General features: G+C 51.7%; 1 long non-coding RNA gene across 1 annotated transcript; it reads left to right on the top strand.

Moving 5' to 3' along the window:
* The first annotated feature begins 13,564 nt into the window (after positions 1-13,564).
* On the top strand, positions 13,565-16,179 carry LOC142047264 (uncharacterized). The gene is made up of 2 exons (XR_012656455.1): positions 13,565-14,027; positions 15,708-16,179. It is a non-coding gene; the product is annotated as an uncharacterized LOC142047264 (long non-coding RNA).
* Positions 16,180-17,737: the final 1,558 nt, after the last annotated feature.

The raw sequence follows: 17,737 nt of genomic DNA, 5'->3' as shown, positions 1-17,737 counted from the left end.
CCTCAGACTGTGCTGCATTCGGCTCTCTCTAGGACCCAGCAGCCCTGCTCTTATATGCTCCACTGCTTCCCGTCTGTTCAGGCTCTCGCAGAGCGGTGCCCCCAGACCTAGTGGTGCCCTAGGCGGCTGCCTATTCTGCCTATGGCTAAGGACGGCCCTTACTGCTGACGCTAGGAGCCAGGCTTGTGCACACGAGCAATTTAATGGCTGAGGTGGCTGTATGCCAATGTAAGTTAGGTCGACATAATTTTGCAGTGTAGATATGGCCTAAGGGTGTGAATTTTAAAATGGGTTGGTTAGACCCCATTAAACCATTGTGTAGGTGCTCTTATTTGGAATTAAAGAGGTCTTAATTCACATTTAGCTTAATTCACTATAGAGTTTAGTACAATTTAACTAATCTGCTTTAAATTTATGCCTCTAGTTAATTGGGATTAATTTTGCAGAGAGTCTTCTTGTAAACAAGCCCTGAGTAGCACCAGATCAGAAGTCTGTTTCCATGCAGTAATGATGATGGAGCCCTGAAACAGCATGGCACCAGCACGTGCACCAACCCTGAAACAGCATGGCAGGGCTGCCCCATCCTGATATAGCCCAGCGGGGCTGTCTGGGTCCCATAAGAGGGCCATGCATTTGCCATACACTGTGAGTTAAATTCCCTGTAAACTGCGTGGCTGCCTATTAAGTGCCACACAGGTGCTCAGAGCTGCAGCAGGGAGAAATGCCTCTCCCCAAGCCCTGGACCTGCAGCGGCGCCCCTCCCCTGGCCACAACCCAGCCTGGCCTGGACCTGCCGCAGCCGGGGGAGAGGCGCCTCTCCCCCTCAACCTACATGCTGCTACAGGGAGAAAGAGCTTGTGGGGGAGTCCTCTCTCCCCACCGTAGTCCTGGGGAGCCCCACTGCACCCCAAACCCCTCATCCCCAATTCACCCCAGAGCCCACACCTCCATCCAGAGCCATCACCCCCTCACTCACCCCAACCCTCTGCCCCAGCCCAGAGCCCCTCATTCCCAGCCTCAGCCCAGAGCCCTCACCCCCCTGCACTCCAACCCTCTGCCTCAGCCGTGAGCTCCCTCTCACACTCTGAACCCCTCAGCCCACATGAATTTTGTTATGTGCGCAATGTGGAGGTGACGTGTTACACATCACCTCCATATTGGTGTACAGAACAAAATTCATTCCACACATGGGTGGGAAAAATTAGAGGGAGCACTGACTGTGAAACCCCATGTGAAAGAGCCAACCCCACAGCATAGCCAGCCCACGTCATTGAAAAGCAGCAGGATTCCCAGTACGCAAACACCAGCAACTGCCCTGTGCCCAAAGAGCCACTGCACAGGCCAGCCAGGGGGAACTCAGAAAGCCAGAAAGTGCAGTTTGCTGCACCCCTTGTACAGAGCTGTCCTATTGTTCCCCAGCTGCTATTTATTATTATTATTTATTATTATTATTATTATCATATATTTGTATTGTGGCAACGCCTAGGAGCTTCACACGTGACCCGGGACCCATCGTTTTAGGTGCTGTACTTACACAGAACAAAAAGCTGGTCCTTGCCCAGCAAACTGACAAGCTGAGTGTAAGACCCGAGACAACAGCATATGGATACAGACAGATGGGGAGCACAAGGAAACTATGCAACGGTGTTGGTCCCCAAGATGGACTGTGGTCTTAACACACCAGCAGCCTAACCATTGACAAGCTAGTTTTGCCGGCATCATGTCAAAGCAGAGCATCATGTCAAAGAAGGGATCGCTGGCCCAAGCCACCCTCCACTCAGTATATGGCCCCCTACGGCTCACAAAGCCAACCGAGCCAAGCCAGGAGAGGGCAGTTTTGTTCCCTTCAATACCGCTATTTGCTATGTTTCAATGACTGATAGAGCAGCTTTCTTTGTGGCATCCTAAGACGCTCTGTGGGCTAAAATCCTCTTCCTAGCGCCCCAACCTAGAACTGGGCCTGGTGCTAGGGAAATGCCATGATGAAGAAATGCTACTGCTAGGCTGTGGAATGACTCTACAACTGCTACTCCCATCTAATGGTCTTAGAGCACGCACCCCACCATGCTTGGTGGAGAAAGTGCCAGGGGTTAAAGCCAAAATGAGCAGGAGAGAGCCCAGTTCTCCATCCTCCCCCACCCCTGGCTTTGGTAAGCAGCTCCCTCACAGCTCTGGATCCTCGTTGAGTGAGAGTGCTCTTTCCTGCTCTAATCTGAATGAATAAGTAGAGGATCCAAACCATGCCCTCATCGATTATGGGAGTGCTCTGTGTCTGTCTGTATGTAAATAGTTAGTCGAGAAGGTGCCAGGAGATGGCCCACAAGAATATGTAACATAGCTTCTGGGCTTTGTAGCACTGCTTTTGTGCATTGCACTTGGCATAGCTCTTTCCATCGGCTCTTAACATGATGTCAGAAGTAAAAGAATTAACTCCCATTGATTTCTGTTGGGCGTTAGATACCTAAATACCTTAGAGGGTCTGGGTCTGAGTCACTTCAGCAATGGCTGGGAGCAGCATGCCACTTCCCTGCTGCAAATCAAATGAATTGGTGCCGGCTGGGAAAGCCAAAACTTCTTTAGGGCCTCATGCTGCACCCAGGTGTTGTGGCTGCATGGCTAACAGTGAAACCGTGGCAGTCAGAGTGGCTATGCTGAATACAATGTTGGGTAAGGGCTGCTTCAGGGTCACCCCTACAATCAGCTGTGCATCAGTGACCAGGGAGCCCTGGTAGAGCTGCTAGAGGTCTCTGTGCTAGTAGATCAGGGGACAGAACTCAGCAGGTTCTTCAGCACCCCTAAGGAGGAACTCTGGTTTGTGAACTGCATTTGCACTCCTAAGTCGGCATCAGAATACTACTTCCAGGAAGAAGCCTTGTTCTGTCCCTGATTCTAAGCTCCTTTGACCTCTGTGCCGTAAGTTCATGAAATTGAGCCAGCTATCAATTAGTTACTTCTCTTCTTCAGAGCCCTCTTTTCTGGCCTAAGGAAGGCAGGTTTAAGACCTGAGGGGACCGGGTTTCACCTCACAGCACAGTCACTCTGTACAGCAGTTTGCTGCTTGGGTTTTTATTAGAAATGTGTTTGTTATTATGGAGGGGCACGCAGTGAAGTGCAGTGCTAATCCAAATAGTGACTAATGCTGGCTGTTCAGTCTGGCCCACTGCAAGCATTCAAAAACTATGAGTCAGGCCCAGCAAAAAATCCTGATAGGCTGAAAAATCATGAGATTTTAAAAAATAATAAATGTTAGGTTCATTTTCTTTGCTGTCTAGTGTTTGAGCCTTCAGACTTCACATTTTCAAGGTTTCTTTGCACCATAAAGGCTAGAGACTTTTTTCGTTTGTGTAAAAGTTAGATTGTCATATAATCACATGGCTCCAGGAGTTGGGGTTTTGAGAGAACCCCAAAATATCATGAGATTCACAATAAAACCACATGAGATGGCCAACACCATTATCACCATTTTAGGATTGCAGATCAAGACTGTTTTAGGATTGCAGATCAAGATTGTTTTTGCTAACTCCTAGCTCTGCAAGCTCACCCTGGGATCTGAGGGTTTGGCTACACTTGGAGGTGTGCAGTGCTGGGAGTTAAAGCTGTCTTCGTACAGCTGTGTAGGGAAAGCGCTGCAGTGTGGCCACACTGACAGCTACCAGTGCTGCAGTGTGGCCACATTTGCAGCATTTGCAGCGCTGTTGGGAGTGGTGCATTATGGGCAACTATCCCACACAGCCACCTTTCCCATTCTGGCGCCGTGGGTTTGGAAGGGGGCGCAGGGGCGAGTCATTCTGCTTCCTGTCCCAACGCCCTGTGATGCATCGCTTCACATCCCAGCAATCCCCTGTTTTTCCGTCCATGTTTGCGCGCATCTTGCCTCTCTCAACAGGTTTGTGTGCAGCGCAATTTCGTGGGAAATGGGCCCGAACTGCTGAGGAATATGCTGACGAGTCTCGCCAGCACATCACGTTTGGCAGTTGAGCTATTCCTTAAGATCCAAAGTGATGAGGAGTCCGACGATGATAAGCGAGTCGCGTGACGCGTACGACACGAAATTGCTTGTGGCATTCACGGAAATGCTCAGCACTGTGGAACGCCGCTTTTGCTCGGAAACAAGCACTGAGTGTTGGGATCACATCGTCATGAAGTCTTCGCATGACAGTCAGTGGCTGCAGAACTTTCAATGAGAAAAGCCACTTTCATGGACTGTGTGCTGAGCTCGCCCCCACCCCTGCCGGCGGCAAGGACACGAGTTGAGAGCTGCCCTGCCAGTGGAAAAGCGGGTGGCTTATGCAGTCTCGAAGCGGCAACTCCAGACAGCTGCGATCGTCGGAACCAATTTGGAGTGGGAAAGTCGACCATTGGAATCGTGTTGATGCAAGTTTGCCGGCCATTAATCGCTTCCTGCTAAGAAGAACCGTGACTACTGGGAACGTGCAGGACATGTGGATGGCTTTGCCCAAATGGTTTCCCTACTGTGGAGGGGCGATAGATGAGATGCATATTCCTATTCGGCACCACCCACTACATCCGAGTACGTTAATCGGAAGGAGTATTTCTCATGGTTCTCCAAACGCTTGTGATCACCGTGGGCGTTTCATTGACATTCCGGGCTGGCCCGGAAAGGTGCATGATGCACGCATCTTTCGAACAGTGCCTGTTCAGGAAGCTGCAAGGCCAGGCCTTTTTTTCCCAGACCAGAAGATCACAGTAGGACGTTGAAATGCCCATATGTGATCCTTGAAGACCCCGCTTACCGTGAAGTCGGTCAGAGATCATATACAGCGAGACCTTGGCAAGGAGGCAAGGACCGTTCAACTACGGCGAGCCAGGCCGAAATGAACTGGCGTTATGCTCGCCCTGGTTAAAGGGCTGCTGGGCGCGATCTCGATGGAAGCTAGACAACTCGCGGGAAAGTAGCAATTCCCGCAGTTATATCGTGTGCTGTACCCTCCATAATATTGTGAAGGGAAAGGTGAATATATTCAACAAGCATGGACTCCAGGTTCAACCCTGGGAGCTGAAATTTGCACAGACAGAGAGAGGCTAGGGCTACAGAGGAGGCCAGCCACAAGGCGCAAGGATTAGGTAGGCCCTGAGGGGAGGGAATGAAAAGGCTGAAAACAACAGGAATGTTTGGTGCCGTTGCACGAGATGTAAGTGCAGTGACAGGTTGTAGGAATCTGTGTTCCAGCATTGTCTCTGCCGTAGCCTTCTCGAGCAAGATCTGACGTTCGCTAATAAAGACTGTGTTCCAAGCCAGAATTCCATCTATTGAAAGATAATATTATGACAGACACACAACTTTTAGAACCTAAAAAGGGCAGAGGGGTGCAGGAAACTGTACAGTCAAGCAAGTTGAAATGTCTTGTCGGAGTGCTGTGCGAATGGCTGCGCACTTCAGGATGGCTATTCTGCCCATGTGTGATGGGGGTGATGCAGAGTGTAAAGGTCGTAGTTTCAGCGCGTGTTGTGAACGTACAGTTTGGAGCAGCTTGGTGGTTGGTAAAACCTGGATGCAGGAGAGGATTTGAGCTGACTAGGGAACACAGAAAGAAAGCTTGGGACAAGGGCGGCAGAGGGGTGCGGGCGCAAGAGTGCTCCTCCTCGATGGCTATGAGCCCTGGAAAGAGTCGGCTTAGCGCCCAGGATGCTTATGCTGCTGCTTGTCTTACTTCCTGTCCGCTGCATCCTGGCCGCACTGCTTGTCCTTCCTCCAGTGCCTGCACTTTTTGATCAGAGTGCCTCATAAGTGCTTGCAGATGCTTCTTTGCGTTTTCGCAGACTTCTTCCGAATATTGTAGCCTTGAGACGCTGATTAAACATGGAGCCTGAGATCTCAAGTTGCTTCTTGAAGGCAAAAAAGCAAACACTTAACAGAAGGCGCATGTATACCAGACAATATTCCCACACAGTAAGGGAGGTAACAGCTTCACAAATACATAATTATATCCCATCTCCAAGAGAGGCACGTAACCCTGGTGAAAAAGGGACGGATTGCTCAGGGCATTACGTCCTCGAAGGGTTCTGTGCAAGGGAACAAACAGTAAACAGGAGTATGGGGTGTCGCAAGCCGTCACCCACTCTTCCTGACTCACAGTGACTCTCACGCCAGCCAGTAAAACAGAAGTTTATTGACAACAGATTAGCAGTTAAGGCAGACTGAGGCCACAATGAGACCCCTCATTCAAGCCTTCTGGGGTCAGGACGATAGTTCCCAGTTGGGATGCCCTGGATACCAACCACCTCAGCACCAAAACAAAACGAAACTAACCCCTCCAGCCGGACCTCCTCTTGTCTGGTTTCCTGGCAAGTGACTTGACCCCTCTCCCCCTCCTTGCGCTCTGCGTTAAAGGCTCAGGGCTGTCCCTCATCCTAAAGATCCTCCCTGCTCTTCCCATCCCCTACACAGACAGTCCCAACTGCAGTCACGTAATCTCCCCCCATCGAGACTGAACTGAGCGGGTCCACTCGCCCATGACCTGGGGAAGTTAGGGCCCCCCTCCGGGACAATGCGTGCTGCTTATCGAGGTTGCATGTCCCTCACAATGGACCACATCAGTCATAGTCCTGGCAGGAGCGAGCTCCACTCAGGAGTTTGCATGACTCCTTTCAATCTGGCAGCGCAGGTCAGGGCGTAGAGATGCGGTGTATGGGACAGGTGCTCCAAAGAGGATATGGCTCCTACAATATATCTTGGCCCACAGGCGCATGTCTCCGAACAATGCTCTCGAGTTGCTCGGAGCGGCCCCGGTAGCAACTCTTGCTCAGGTACATGAGGATGTCTCTCCCACTTCATACCTCCTGCATTAACACCGCCCCACAGTCCCGGTCGAGGCCGGTGAACACCATAAAGGCTGTCAAAGTCTGGGTGCCAGGACACTGGCCACTAAACCAGACCTCCTTCAGCGCCGTGAGAGCATACCTGGCACGCTGCGGCCAGACAACCTTGGTCGCTTCCCCTTCTGCACAGTTCGCTAGATGGGGAGCTAATGGTCAAAGTGGGCGACACGAAACCTTGATAGTACCCGCCATCCCAATTAAAGGCTTGACCTGCTTTTTGGTTCTGCGGGGCAGCCAGGTTCTCTGATCACCTCCACCTTGGCTGGTTCCGGCTTTAGGCAGCCGCTCCCCACTCAATGGCCCAGATAAGATACTTCAGCCATCCTCACCTTGCACTTGTCAGCCTTTGCAGTTAACCCAGCCTCCCAGAGTCGGTCCAGCACTTGTTTAACCTGGGATACGTGGTCCTCCCAGGTCTGGCTGAAGATGCAGATGTCGTCAATATACACCACGGCAGAACTCTCCATCTCCCTCAGTAGCTGATCCACCAGGCGCTGGAAGTTGGCCGGCGCTCCCTTGAGGCCAAAGGGCAGGATTAGAAACTCGTACAGCCCCAGAGAGGTGATAAAGGCTGATTTCAGTCTGGCATCTGCGTCCAGCGGCACTTGCCAGTAGCCCTTTGTAAGATCCATGGTGGTGAGGTACCGAGTGCCTCCCAGCTTGTCTAGGAGCTCGTCAGGCCTGGGCATGGGGTAGGCATTGGATACAGTGATGGCATTGAGCTTTCGATAGTCCACGCAGAATCAGATCGACCCATCCCTTTTGGGGACCAGCAGCACTGGCGAGGCCCAAGGGCGGGAGGACGGTAGGATCACCCCCAAAGCCAACATGTCCCTGACCTCTCTTTCTAGGTCCTGGGCAGTTTTCCTGGTGACCCGAAAAGGGGAGCATCTTATAGGAGGATGTGACCCAGTCTCCACCCAGTGGACAGTCAAATTAGTGCGTCCAGGCTGTCTGGAAAACAGCTGTCGGTATAGATGCAGCACCCCTTTGATCTCAGCGTGCTGGGCCAGGGTCAGCTGATCAGAGAGGGGAATTGCCTCCGGGGGGAACCAGCTTTTGTCCCAGGGAATAGATCCACTAAAGGGTCATCTCCCTGCTCCTCCCAATGTCCACACACGGCCAACACCACATTCCCCCTGTCATAGTGTGGCTTCATCATATTCACATGGTACACCCAACGGTGATGTGCCCGGTTCGACAGCTCCACCCCATAGTTTGCCTCATTTAGTTGCTTGATAACCTTGAAAGGCCCTTCCCAGGCAGCCTGGAGTTTGTTTTTCCTCACGGGGATGAGAACCATCACCTGATCCCTGGTGGCGAAAGCGTGGGCCCGCGCCGTGCGGTCATACCAGACCTTCTGCTTCCTCTGGGCTCGAGCTAGATTCTCCCTGGCCAGGCCCATGAGCTCGGCAAGTCTTTCCCAGAAGGTCAGGACATACTCCACCACCGACTCTCCATCGGGAGTGGCCTTCCCCTCCCATTCGTCTCTCAGCAGGTCTAGGGGCACCCTTACCCGCCTACCATACAACAGTTTGAAAGGCGAAAACCGTAGATTCCTGCAGTACCTCCCTGTACGCGAACAGCAGGTGAGGTAAGTACTTGTCCCAGTCCTGCAGGTGCTGATGCATAAATGTTTTTAGCATCATCTTTAGCATCCCGTTGAACCTTTCCACCAGCCCATTGGACTTGGGGTGATATGATGAGGTCCAGTTGTGCCGGACCCCACATTTCTGCCACAAGGACCGGAGCAGGGCCAACATGAAGTTGGACCCCTGGTCCGTTAAGACTTCCTTGGGGAACCCCACCCCGCTGAAAATGGTCAGCAGCGCATCTGCCATGGTGTCTGCTTCGATAGAGAACAAGGCCACCGCCTCGGGGTAGCGAGTGGCGAAATCTACCACCACCAGAATGTATTTCTTCCCTGACCAGGTCGTCTTGCTGAGAGGTCTCACTATGTCCATGGCCACCTTCTGGAAAGGTTCTTCTATGATGTGTAAAGGCCTCAAAGCCGCTTTCCTCTTGTCCTGGGCCTTCCCCACCCTCTGGCAGGGGTCACAGGATTGGCAGTACTGTAGGACATGGGTAAAGACCCCAGGCCAGTAAAAGTTCTGTAGCAGCCTCTGCCTGGTGCCCCAGATCCCTTGGTGCCCTGCGAGAGGGATGTCATGGGCCAGGTACAGTAGCTTGTGGCGAAACTTTTGGGGAACCACCAACTGCCTCCTGATCCCCCATGCCTCTGCTTCCCCTGGGGGGGCCCATTCTCGGTACAGGAACCCCTTCTCTTACAGGAACCTCTTCTTGCAACCCCTCCTCATGGTCTGTACCACACTGAAGTCAGTCCGGTCCCTGGGCTTCTGCAAGGAGGGATCTTTCTGCAACTCGGCCTGGAACTCAGCAGCTGGGACAGGGAAGGGGACCTGTTCTCTCTCGCTGGCTGGGTCTGAGGCCGCAGTCTCTCTGAGCCGTGTCCCTGGGCGTTCCCTCCCCACCAAGTTAGGGTCCTGCGCCTCGGGCAGAGTACTTTCCCCATTGTCGGGGCACAGTGCTCCTCACTGACTCTGACTACGGATCACGACCAGGGCATCCCAGGCGTTACTTGGCCAATCCTCGAGGTCCCCCCCCATTAACACCTCCATGGGCAAATGTGGGTGTACCCCCACGTCCTTGGGGCCCTCCTTGGCCCCCCACTTCAGGTGTACCCTCACCACGGGCACCTTGAATAGGGCCCCACCCACACCCATCAGGGTCAGGTAGGTGTCGGGCACCATCCGATCTGGGACCACCACCGCAGACCGGGCCAGCGTCACCTCTGCGCCCGTGTCCCAGTACCCAGTGACCTTCCTCCCATCTACCTCCAGGGAAACAAGGCACTCTCTCCAGAGGGGAAGCCCCGCACCCACCCTGTAAACCAAAAACCCGGAGTCTGGAGCATCCAGCCCCACAGAGGAGCTGACCTGCGGCCCTCCTCCCTCCTTCCTAGGTGGTACGCGGCCAGCCCCCCTTTCCTGGGAATGTTGCCCCTCATCCGGCTGGGTCTTTACCCAGTCAACCCTCTGCGGGTTGGGTCTGCTCGGTCTGTCCCTGAGCTTGGGGCACTGGGCCCGTATGTGGCCTTGTTGGCCACAGTTTAGCAGCCCATGTCTTGTGGGTCCCCTCAAGTGGGTCGGATGGACCTGACCCTGGATGTTCCCCTTTGGTGGGGGTTCTCCATAGGCCCCCACTGGGAGGTCCCATGGTGACTTTCCCTCTGCGTTGAGGCAGGCCTGCTCCTTTGAGACTCCTCCCTGTTATCCCCTGCCTGACTGTCCACAAATTCGTCGGCCAGCTGGCCTACGTGCTGTGGGTTCTCCGGCTTCTGGTCCATCAACCACAGCCTCAGGTCAGACGGGCACTGCTCGTACAGGTGTTCCAGTATGAATAGATCAAGCAGGTCCTCTTTAGTTTGGGCCCCAGCTGTCCGCTTGCAGGCATACCCCTTCACCTGGTTGACCAGTAGTAGTTATGTGACCTCACGGGTTTTACGCTGACTCCGGAACCTTTCCCAGTACATCTCAGGAGTCAGCCCAAACTCGCGGAGCAGGGCCTTTTTGAACAGTTCGTAGTCCCCTGCCTCCACCACTTTCATTCGGCTGTACATCTCCATGGCTGTAGAGTCCAGTAAGGGGGTGAAGGGATCCTGTCTGCAGGGTCAATCCTGTGCAGCTTGGAGGCATTCTCAAAGGCTGTCAGGAAGGTGTCTATGTCCTCCCCCTCCTTACGCCGGGCCAGGAAGTACCTATCAAAGCTCTTTGTAGGTTTGGGTCCCCCCTCACTCACCGCAGCCGGGGCCCCGCTGCTTCTCAGCTGGGCCAGTTCCAGCTCATGCTGGTGCTGGTTCTCCTCGTGTTTACGCTCGTTCTCCCGCTCCTTTAGTTCTTGCCTCCTTAACTCGAGCTCTTCCCATCTCAGCTCCCTGTCATGTTCCATCCACATCCATTCCAGGGACAGGGAGCTCCACCGGGATGATCCCCTGCTGGCCACCTGGGTCAGGGTGCCCTCGGTATTCACTGGGCTTCCCCCAATCCCTCCCCTAGGTATAGGTGGGCACGGTCTCGGGGTGTCCTCGGCAGCAGTCTGGCCCTTCCCAGCCATGTCAGGCCCCGGGGCCCATGCTGCATGCGCTGGGCAGCTTCTCTCAGGGACCGAGCTTGGTTCACCCAAGCGATCCTTCTCCTCCAACTGGGCAATTAGCTGTTCTTTGATGGACCTCCCAATGCACAGCCCCCTCTGCTTGCACAGCTCCACCAGGTCTTTCTTAAGACGCTTAGCATACATCTTCCTGCTGGCCATTCGCCACCCTGTGTTTTTAGCTTCCCACCGGTTCCAGGCAGAGCCCTCGTGCACCAGCCCTTTTTCAGGTCACCCCCTTTCTGCCAGGGTCGAGCTGCAGACTCCTCTGCCCTGGGACTGCTCCTGCAATCCCCCCGGGGACCCTGTTACTGCAAAGTCCTTTGCTCTGGTCACACACTCCAGCGGATAATCGCCTCCTGAAACCGTCGCTCTCTGTCTCTTCAGCCCATCTGGTCCCCATCAATCCCCCTTCATTTTACTGCTCCCCAGTCACTTACTGCAGGAAGCACCGTCCACAGGGTGCAGTAGATCCCACCTCTGCCACTAGTTGTCACAGAGTAGGGGGGAGTCCAGTTCTGCACCCCTCTTCCCGGGACTCACAGTGACTCTCAGCCAGCCAGTAAAACAGTAGGTTTATTGGACAACAGGAATGCAGGTTACAGCAGAGCTTGGAGGCACAATGAGGACCTCTCAATCAAGTCCTTCTGGGGGTTCAGGACGCGTAGTTCCCAGTTTGGGATGCCCTGAATTCCAACCACCCAGCCCAAAACCGAAAGTGAACTAACTCTCTCCAGCCGGCCCCTTCCTTTTGTCTGGCTTCCCGGGCAAAGGTGCTGACCCCCTCCCCCCCTACCTGGCTCAGGTTACAGGCTTAGGTCCTGTCCCTCACCTAAAGTCCTCCCTGGCTCTCCCATCCCCCACACAGACAGTCCCTACTGCATCACAAGTATCTTTGACTTACTTTCTGCAATTATAAAGACTGTTTTCAAAGCCAAGAATTCGTTTATTGAAAAGAAAATTACTTTATTGACAGACACACAACTTTATGGGAACCTAAAAGGTCAGGGGGGTGGGGTGGGGAACTGTACAGTCACAGGTTTGAATATGTCCTGTCTGGAGTGCTGTGCAAATGACGTGCCTTCAGAAGGCTATACTGCATGTGATGGGGTTGATTGCAGAGGGTAAAGGGTCGTAGTTCTCAGGGCTGGTGTGTGAACCGTCAAGTGTTGGAGGCAGCTGTGGAAGGTAAAACTGGATGCAGGGAAGGGGTTTTGAGCTGACATCGGGGCAAAGGGAAAGAGCTTTGAGATGGGGGGTCGGGCGCAGTAGTGCTCTCGCTGGGCTTATGCGGACGCCTGGATAGAGTCTGCTTGGCCGCCAGGATGCTTTCAGCTGTTTTGTGCTTTTCTTCCTCCCTGGTTTTCGGCGCGCTCTGCGTTTTCCATGCGATCCGCTTCATCTCAGTCCTGCACTTTTTAATTCTCTGTGACATAGTGCTCTCATAATGCTTGCAGCAGTGTCTTCTTTGCTTTTCGCGCTTCTCCAGAGGTTTTGTAGTCTTGTGAGCGTTTGTATACACGGGCAGCGAGATCTCAAGGTATGCTTCTTAAAAGGCAAAATGCAACACTTAAACAGAGCCAGCATTGTTTATCCCAGACAGTATTCCCACTACAGTAAGGAGTGTGAAATAGCACAATAGTCTAATTTTCCCATCCAACAGAGAGTGCCACATAAGCCAGGGAGCCCACCAATGTGAGTAAGGGGATGTGCTTCAGGCCTCACTGTCCTCGGGTTTCTGTTGGCGTTGGGGAAAGCAAACAGCTGAGGGCACCTACACTGAACACTATCCAACATTTTCCACAGGAGGTTGATCCTGACAGGTATCTCACTGTGCTGGCAGGTCACCTGGAAGCGCGGGAGGAGTCTTCTACACAATGCGGATTCTGCCTGGCCCTATGCAACTTGCTGTGTGCAGCAATGGTGCCACCACCCCTCGCGGCAACAGTGGAGCGGACGCGTTAGCCTGACTGGGACAAGGACCACAGTGGCTCTCCCTGTAAACTTGCGCAAGCGCATTGCCCACGCTCTGGCTGAAACTTTTGAAGAGATTACCGAGGCCGATTACCGTGACGTGATAGACCACATCAATGCGCTATTCCGCATCTAGGAATGCATGCATGCAGCCCTAACCCTCCCTCCTCTCCCGAAAAATTTCCATCATGAAAAGAAAAGCCGCTTACCAGGAACCTGCTCCTCTGTTTGTCCTCCACCAAGTACCGGCTGCTGCGACTGGCTACCTTCCTCCTGGCTTGAGAAGAACTCCTGGCTGCATGCCTCCTGGGACTCCGGGGTGTCTCCCCACACCCCAGTACCCTCACTCTCACTTTATTCCTCCTCCTCCTCCTCCCTTGCTCTAAAGTGTCCATTGTGGTCCTCGGATTGGTGGTGGGGTCACCCTCAAGTATCACGTCCAGCTCTTTGTAAAAACGGCAGGTCATGGGGGCAGTGCTGGAGCAGTGGTTTCCCTTGTGGGCTTTGCAATAGGCATTCCGCAGCTCCTTCACTTTAACCCTGCACTGCAGCACATCCCGGTCATGGCTCCTTTTCAGCATGGCCCTTGATATCTGGTGTGACAGACCCAAACCAGTGATGTACAGGAGTTTGGTAGAGGGCAAATATACTGGTCACTGGATGAGTAGTTTTCTGTTCCCTGAGTGACCAGAGCAGGGGCTGCACTAGAGTAATCAGGAACCTGCTAGAACCAGTTAAGGCAGACAGGCTGGTTAGAACACCTGCAGCCAATCAAGGCAGGCTAATCAGGGCACCTGGGTATAAAAAGGAGCTCACTCCAATCAGGTGAGGAGGAGCCAGAGGAGAGGAAGTGCGTGTGAGGAGCGGGGAACAAGAGGCACTAGGAGCTGAGAGTGAGAGAGTGTGCTGCTGCAGGACTAAGGAGTACAAGCGTTATCAGACACCATGAGGAAGGTCCTGTGGTGAGGATAAAGAAGGTGTTCAGAGGAGGCCATGGAGAAGTAGCCCTGGGAGTTATAGCTGTCATGCAGCTGTTACAAGAGGTATTATAGACCGCTGCAATCCACAGGGCCCTGGGCTGGAACTGGGAGTAGAGGGCGGGCCCAGGTTCCCCTCAAACCTCCCAACTCCTGATCAGACACAGGAGGAGTTAATCCAGACTGTGAGGAAGATCACTGAGGTGAGAAAATCTGCTAATAAGCACAGGACTCACCAAGGTAGAGGAGGAACTTTGTCACACTGCCCATAGGTATCGTAATTCCTACAGCTGGAGCGCAGCTGGGACTGCGCAGCTTCCTCCCCCCAAACACTGATGAGATCCAGCAACTCGCCATTGCTCCATGCTGGGGCTCGTTTGCCACGTGGGGCCATGGTCACCTGGAAAGATTCACTGATTGCACTTCACACCTGGCTGAGCAAACAGGAAGAGGATTTTTAAAATTCCCGGGGCATTTAAAGGGCGGGTCACCTGAGGCCAGGGCAGTAGAGTTCGAACTGATGAGCAGAGTGGCTGAACAGGCATTCTGGGATACCTCCAAATACCTTTGGAGGCCAATAATGCTGCTTTTGGTGGCCACACTGGCAGAGCAGCGCTGCATGAGCAGCTCTATAATCATTATTCTCCAGGCCAAGGTGGAGTACAACCAGCGCTGTAGCCAGGGAGATACAGCGCTGTATGTGTCTTGCAAGTGTGAACAGTGAGTGAGTTGCAGCGCTGTAAAGCCTCTACCCGCGCTGCAACTCTCCAGTGTAGCCAAGCCCTGAGAGTCATGCTGGGTTGTTCCTGGCTTGTGCATCAGTAACAATAAAGACAGTAGCAATCAGAACTCTGTTAGCCATTCTGCTGGTGATGCATGTGTCTATATAGAATCCAGCTTACTGTCTCATGACCATATGGACTCTGCAGTGTTAACAGGAGTAATAAGTAGTTAAAACTTACTTTAGTCGGCAAAGTCAGCAGATACAATTGTGAACACACTCGGGGGGTGGGGTGGGGGTGGATGGGTGGAGCACGAAGGTGTCACTTTGACACAGCTGCTTTTCTCAGTAAAACTGCGGTTTGCTTATGCAGTTTCCAGTGGGTTTGTTGCTGGCCAAGTAAGGCATTAACGTGGAATTGTGAGACCTTCTAAAATTCTGGTTTTGGCGCAAACTACAATTATCCCTGAAGATGTTTTTGACTGAAATAAGTTATAGATTGTCTGCCTTTACTCCATATGAATGACATTTTTTATTTGGCAGAGCTCTTGACATGGATTTCTTATGAAAAAGGTTAAACGGTAGTTTCAGTTAAAAGATGTGGGGTGGAGGGTAAGTAGCAAGGCAGGGAAAGTTACGTAGCACATCTTGATACAGTGTACCATTATGGCATAGATAAAGGCCACATTTGCTGTCTGGTTGTGATTTATCATTGGGTGCAATTTTAAAATAATCCACTAGACGGCAAAATTCTACTTATAACTGAGTTGTGCTTTTGTATGGCAATTGTATTCAAGAGCATTACATGGAAGATGAGAGGATTACATGATCCTGTTAAACACACCTGGAAACTGTTGACATTTATGCATTTTGAAAAAAAGACCAGATTGCTATAATCTAGGAAATGGACATGGGGTCTGGTCCTAAGCCACTGAAGTCAAGTGGTGCTATGCCATGGACTTCAATGGGTTTTAGGTCAAGCCTTGGCTGTCCAAAAATGTAAAACAAATTCCTTTCTGCACTAGCTGGGACAGGCGTGTGACTTCTCCAGAATCTCAGACTACAGGGCCTGTGGCACTGATCCAGGAAGCACTCCAGTGGTTAGATGTTTGGCTGCCTGTGTGTGTTCTTCCTGTGTACTGCCCCAGCTCTGTGCAGACAGACGGCACAGCAGACCTCGAGTGAACCACCCAGTGACCACAAGATTCGTTATGGGACAAAGGTGCCAGGCCAGGTTTATTGTCAACAAAGCACAGTCATAGCACCTGGCAGATGAGGATACTAAGACATGTATGCCCGTGACAATGGATGCAGCTCAGTGAATAGCGGGACTTCCCATTCCTCCCTCACCTGGACAAAGATACTCCCTTTGAGATACATCTGTATACTCTGATACAAACAAGTTGGCACTGCCTCTGACATAGTTACTGCCCCCTGATGTGGCTCATTGTTACCCATCACCTTGTACATGTTGGTTTGATTAAAACATCTTTATTACGTACTGTCATCCAGACCTTATCTTTTAGGAGGGGTCAGTTATTCCTGTTATCCCTGGGGAATGTTTTTGTACCATCCTTGATATCGGGATGTTCTGGTACTACCTGATATCAGGATGAATTTGTGTGAATTATCTGTGCTTAACATTTCTTAGGAATGGTCTTGCCAGATTCTGTGAGGGGACTGCATGGTCACCTGTGCAGCTGAGTTCGCCACGCTGACCAAACAGGAAGTGAAATTCAAAAGTTCCTGGGGATTTTCCTGTGTACCTGGCTAGTGTATTGGAGTTCAAAGTGCTGTCCAGAGCAATCACAATGGAGCACTCTGGGATAGCTCCTGGAGGCCAATAATGTAGATTTGCGTCCCCAAATTCTATCCAGCAAAGTCAATTTTAGCACTACTCCCCTCGCCGGGGAGGAGTACAGAAGTCAATTTTAAGAGCCCTTTAGGTCGACGGAACAGAGTTGGTTGTGTGGACGCATTCATTTTTAAATCGACCTAATGCGGCTAAATTTGACCTAACCCCATAGTGTAGACCAGGCCTCAGGCTCTCTTCTTACTACAATTCCCATTCATTGCGAGGATGTTTTATAGAAGGCCCTTATGGCAGCTCTCAGTTCCAGCAGGGAAACTGAATGCATAGACATTTCATGCTTCCAGTGCTGTGGCATACCCTCCCCTCCTGCCTCAGGGTTAAACCACTCCTTGTATTACCGAGCCTGTACCAGTCATTCTCTTGGACTGAGTATTCATTCATCATTATTTATTCTGTGTCTGCTGCCCCCCCCGCACTGCAGCATATGAGCATCCTGCAAGCATTAATGAAGTATATCTTTGTAACAGGCTCACAGAGATTAAGACAGTTGTTCAAGGTCACACAGCAAGTCAGTTTGCAGAACTGGGAACAGAAACCAGGAGTCTTGACTTCTCCCTCCCTGCACTAAACACCACTGCAGCTATACCCTGTGTACTCTGAGAATATGTAGTGATGATGATGATGCCAGGCAACTTGGCATTTACAGGCTGATCACTGCCTTTCCGCTTTGGTGTTCACTGCTTTATTCCTCATACTAGTCAATGGATTTTTTCCCTAAGTAGGAAATATTGAATAGGGCTTGAATACAGATAGAAGGATTAAACTATAGAAAATCTAAGTTTCACCTAAACGGAAATATTAGATTCTTTTTAGCCTAGCTGGATGGAAATTGACATTGACTACAGAAAGCATGCATTCAAAGCAAGAATCCACAGCTATAGTCACCTTACCTAGAAGAAAAATTAACACTGAATAATAGCAGGATCAGGAGATGAGAAAAAGCACCTAGAGCAACAATTTATTTTGCATAAGACCCCTGGTAATAAAAAAGCTCTGGGGAAAAACCCCAGTGGAACTACATATGAAGTACACACTGTCCCTAATTTTCAAACTTAGGTGCTTAAAATTAGGCTCCTAAATCCATAATGAGGCACTGAAATAAATGGCCTGCTTTTCAGAGGTGCTGAGCACCCACAAGTCACTATGAATCTAGTATGTCTGAGTCATGGACTAGTGAGCCTC

This window comes from Chelonoidis abingdonii, chromosome 9 (genome assembly GCF_003597395.2).
Source record: "Chelonoidis abingdonii isolate Lonesome George chromosome 9, CheloAbing_2.0, whole genome shotgun sequence".
Classification (NCBI taxonomy): Eukaryota; Metazoa; Chordata; order Testudines; family Testudinidae; genus Chelonoidis; species Chelonoidis abingdonii.
The sequence above is the reverse complement of the archived record's forward strand: the minus strand, read 5'-3'. Positions and strand labels throughout refer to the sequence as shown.